The sequence below is a fragment of the Megachile rotundata genome, chromosome 14, assembly GCF_050947335.1.
Source record: "Megachile rotundata isolate GNS110a chromosome 14, iyMegRotu1, whole genome shotgun sequence".
Taxonomy (NCBI): domain Eukaryota; kingdom Metazoa; phylum Arthropoda; class Insecta; order Hymenoptera; family Megachilidae; genus Megachile; species Megachile rotundata.
This window is the reverse complement of record NC_134996.1, coordinates 4,855,344-4,860,597: the sequence shown is the minus strand read 5'-3', so window position 1 is coordinate 4,860,597 and position 5,254 is coordinate 4,855,344. Positions and strand designations below refer to the sequence as shown.

The following is a 5,254-nucleotide window of genomic DNA, read 5'->3' as shown; positions in this document are numbered from 1 at the left end:
ATTCATAAATTTTAATATTTTGTAATACGACGATTTAGGAATTCAGAAGTTCGGAAATTTGAAGGTTTGAAAATTTGCAATTTAAAAGTTAAAAAATTTATATATTAAAAAATTGATTAATTTAGAAATTATGGAACATTTATGAATTTGGGAGTAAAAATATATATTAATATATATAATTAGTTTATATAACAAAGTTCATGCAATAATTTATAGATAATAATTCTTTATTAAGTATTAAGTTATAAATTTATACATGTGATAATTTATAAATAACAATTATTTGTTTCACTTGAAACTCAATATGTATAATTTATCTTCATATAAAATATTATAATTTTTACAATATAAATTTCGTCACAAATCTTAATTTCACTCGATCAGCACTATACATATTTTCTTCTACTCAAACGTTTCTCATTCACTCCAGTAAATGTCTACCACATTTATTTTTTAAACCACCTTTGCAGTCATAAATAATCCCTCATACATCAGAGTTTCCAAATTCTGCTTACAAGGTGGCTGAACGCATTACGATAACGATCAAACGGAACTTTTGATGCGAACGTATCGAAAAGATGGCTGAAATTATCGAGCAGCTCGTTTCGACGAGAGTCGCGGTTAAAACTTCATCGCGTGAGAATAATCAGGCCACGAGGACGGTTTAATGAAACGTTATAGCGAGCCTTGTAACTTTTACCTAACCGTTGGCTTGGCTAAAGGCAGTTGAAAATTAGTCTTTTGTGGTTTCGTGAAATTAGTGGTTTCGTGAAATTTAATTTTTTTGTTCGTGTACTTTCGCGTTCGTTTGATATCATTCAACCGATCGAAGAGTTTGATTTTTCCTGTAACATAATTACACACGTTCGATTTGTTTTCACGAAAATTTTATTTACAATATTTGTACACGTTTATACTTTCTTTCAATATCAATCTCAGTCAACACGCTTTTAACGGTGTGATAAACAGGATACATTAATTTATTTAATAGTCACTGCGTTAAACGATGTTTATTATTTATTAATAAAAATATTTGAACAGTGTATTCGTTTTGATGAAATTCAATCCTTGTGATAATTATTTAACGTCTTTCGCTCTAATATAACAATTCCGGTCTCAATTTAATGAATTAGAAGAAAACAATATTATTTACTCTACTTATAACCGCCTTGAATTAAGAGTTGTCATAATAATTTTTGGCTGTTATTTATTTTGATCATTATTTAATTATTTCGTTGAAAAATTATCTTGTAATAATAAGTATGTTAAATTTTCAGTGTATGAATTATTTACTGCAAAGAAAATTCCTTTATACAATTATAAATTCATATTTTCTAAAAAAACAGTCGTAAGAAAAGAACAATGAACAGATTGTTTCAATCGATGACAAATAACCGCGATCGCTAATTTTTTCTAAAGTTGCAATTACAACTGTAAATGTCACATAGATAATGCACATTATCATTTCATTTCCGAAACATAGCTCTACTGCAAAATATGAAAAAATTTGTTTCAAAAACGACAAGCAACAAATAATTTCAGTGTCACATATTGTTCCCATATAATTGAACTATATTTTTCCTACATGTCTCAGAAAATCTTCAATAAGTCCTTAAACAGTGTTATTCACTTGTTTTGAAAATGTCAACTTTTATGGAGATAAAGAATTAATATGAATATTTACTTACGTCTTATCGTTTGCTTATTAATTTTTCTTCTATATTTTCAATTCCAGAATACATGCGTATTATACGTGGTACTGTTAGTTAAAATAAATTGCGTTGTTTGAAAACCGTCCCTTTTCCTTCAAAAGTTAACAACGTATCTCATTACTTCTCTGAAAGAAACTCTCAAAGTTATACATACATTTGAGACCTCAAAGGTGGTGTAACCCCTCAACCAGTTAGCTGTTTTCGACGAATATACTCGTCATAAAAAAACTGGTAAAACATGAAATATCGCAAGAAATACTGAAAAACTATATAACGCAATAGCAAAATATTAATCAAACAATTGTAAAAAATACTAAATGTGTCGAAACAAAGTATACATGATTTACGTGAATGATTCGCAATAATTCAGCGGAAAGAAAGTTTTAAAAGTACACGTCCGCAAGGAATCGGTGAGACATTTCCAGGAGACATCATCCAAAGAAGGTGTTTTACTGCGAAGATAGAAGAACGTGTTAGGTTGGTGTGTGACAGGGAATTCAGGAAATGTAAGGACATGCCGGTACGTTTCCTCGATTTTCAAACCGAACGTATGTGCATGTAGTTGGAGGAGAAAAGGTAAGATATGCCTTGACACACTTTAGCGTAACCATTTCTGCGGCGAGAATACCGCACCGGAAGCCTCCTTAGGGAACTCCCCTGCAAGATGCAGGGAGTCCAAGTTTGCCAGCGTTACTTGCTACTTCCGGTAAGGAGGTACGCGTCTGGACTATGGAGCAGCAGGGTGGTGGCAAAACCCCTCCACGGGTGGGGCTACATTGAGAAACGTATTTGTAAACATACATCCTACCCATGAGGCTCGAGCAGCCCGTGTCGCAGTAAATCCCGGTACATTAATATTAATGCGTCTTCGGCATGTACAACACACTCGTACCCTCTCCTCAGCTGGTTCTCCACATCGCAGAAAGCACGAGAGTTCAACAGAGTTTACGGCACCAAACGCGTACAGAACCTAAAGCTTTTCACAATATCTGCATTACGTCTCTCGTTTCCCTTTACCAGCTGGAGTGGGTGTTACACTTCTCGTTCGGTGAGAATAAGGCCATTTTTTTACTGATCGTTATATACAGGGTGTTTCAGCAGAAATATTGTTCGTGCAGAATAACGAGTCAGGCTCGTGGTGTACTTCTGTTGCCATAATGCGCACTAACGAGTATGTGGTTTATGGTATATTTACTCGGTAATAATACGCATTAACCGGTGGAGGTTAACCTTTCGAAGCAATTTTGCCTGAAATTATCGATATAGTTACGTTAATGTTCATACACTCTTGTACTTCTGTATTTGTGATTATATACAGGAGGGGATTTATACATCATACTCATTATTTTACAAACACATAAATCAGTTTTTGTAAATTTAAAATATATAAACAATTTTTTTAACTGTTATATTTTAACGTATAATATATTTTATACAGGTTATTACATTTTCACGTCATATAAATGTTTTTTCGTGAACAATAAAGAATGTGTACACGAAATGTAGAAAATTCACAATGTTAATATTTTGTTACAGATCCTTTTTATTTAATAATCTCTGGTAATCGTTTTTAATTATTTTTTTTAAATGTTTTAAAGAAAGAGAATATTATTCACCTTTGAATTTCGTTTGCAATTTAACTTTCGAATTTATTGGTGTTCTGTTAATTCTTTGGTATAATTCAATCCAACAGACAAATTCCTAAATTTTCAAAGCTCAAATTAAAATTTTGAACTTAAACTCTGTCATAATTTCAAACTCCCAAGTTTTCAACCTATCAATTTTCCAGCTTTTCGGTTCTCCAAATTATAAAATAAGAAAATTTGTAAAATTTGAAGATTCTAAATTTCTATAGTTCTTATACAAAATGTTTTAAATTTTAAAATCTCTACTCTTCCCAATTAAAAATTTAAAAATATTTAAATGTCCAAATTCATAAATTTTCCAATTTTCCAATTTTCAAATACCTAAATATCTCAATTTTCCAATTAAAAAATTCTTAAACTCCTAAATGTAACAATTCCCAAGTTTTCCAATCACAAAATTGTTAAATTTATGTTAAAAACTTCTAAATTGCCATCAGTTCCAAGTTAGCAAATTTTAAGCTCTCAGACTTCTAAATTTTGCTGCTTTGTAATATTAATTTTAATTTTTGGAAAATAAATATTCCTATATTTTTTCGTTTCTAAATTTGTACATTTACAATTTATCGAAGTTCTACATTTTCAAATTACTAAACTTTTATGTTGAAAATAATCGTATTTGAATAATGTTGAGGTTATGACGGAGATGGGATTATTTAAAATGAAACTAACAGTTAAAAATACTGAACTTTAATATCAAAGAAATGTGTGTAACAGGCTATTACCAGGTATGTCCTGCCTTTACCGACTCGCTTGTCGAACTGAACGAAAACAGTCAAGCTGTCCAAAAAGGTCAGCAGTAAAGCACAACTGCATAGTTGACCCTGGGTTTTTCCCGGCATAATTTACAACCCTAGTAACGGCCAGAACCTTACCATATTTGGGCATGAATTTTCACTTACTTCAACAAATAATAATTAAAGAAATCTGAATTAATTTTGTTAGAATTATGCAGTGAGCGACGACGACAACTTTATTGGATGTTAAGCCAAATATAATTGATTTATTAAAATAATATTACAACAAACTGTTAACGATTTAACGGTGGCAAATATACGATAAGGAATGACATTTTATGACAGAGTTCACGCTTTATATAAATTAACTATGTAATAGTTTTTTGTTAATCGATTTATGAACGTGCGATAATTTGTTATATTCTCAACAAATTTCGTTGTTTATTCAATTATAACAAATACGCGAAAAAATATTTTTAAATTTAAAACGTCAGGTTTTATTTCGTTATTTTGCAAATGTCATGTTAAATATTTTTATTGTCGTCAAACTTTTATGCGTGGAAACGGATCAGTGGAACGTATGTAATGCGAAATGTGAATAGGAATATTTCTGTCAGATACGCCATGACGAATAAATGTACAGATTTTTTCGTGCTACAATTGTACAAATTTTACAACTCGTGCTTCGAATGCTGCATTCAAAATATCAAATTTTATTTGAAACGAGGCGAAATATTCATACTTTTTCATTTGTAGTGAAGTCATCCAATATCAATTTTCAGAGGTGAAGCAGATCAATTTGGAGTTTTTATTAAATAATATCTTTTGTGTTTTTTTGATTGTCGATAAAAAAGTGTATGAAATTGGATTTACCGTTGACGGGTTCATTTCTTTTTTACAAAATGATATTACATGAAATAATGCAACTTTTTGCGTGGCTTTTTAATTTTAATTTCAATAACATACTTTCATTTTCATCTGTTTTAAAGCATGGCACAGAAAATGGTAAGTAATGTGAGATATGTTCATAATTAGAAGCAAAAAGCAAAGAGAAGTAAACAAGTACAATAGGTAAACAAATAGTGTAGAAATAGTAGCAATGGCGTGGTTCACTTACACATTTCTTATGATTAGTTCTTGTTATGGTTATTTGAGTAAATCA

General features: G+C 30.6%; 1 long non-coding RNA gene across 7 annotated transcripts; it reads right to left on the bottom strand.

Annotated features, from left to right (window-relative positions):
* Window positions 1–322: 322 nt before the first annotated feature.
* Window positions 323–5,024, bottom strand: LOC143265767 (uncharacterized). Of its 7 annotated transcripts, none has more exons than XR_013040463.1 (6): window positions 4,081–5,024; window positions 3,329–3,413; window positions 2,605–2,960; window positions 1,867–2,483; window positions 1,689–1,804; window positions 323–845 (listed from the first exon to the last, which is right to left on the bottom strand). It is a non-coding gene; the product is annotated as an uncharacterized LOC143265767 (long non-coding RNA). The 7 variants fall into 7 exon arrangements; XR_013040460.1 differs by having other exon boundaries at window positions 1,689–1,978; window positions 2,060–2,483; XR_013040464.1 differs by having other exon boundaries at window positions 1,689–2,164; window positions 2,310–2,483.
* Window positions 5,025–5,254: the final 230 nt, after the last annotated feature.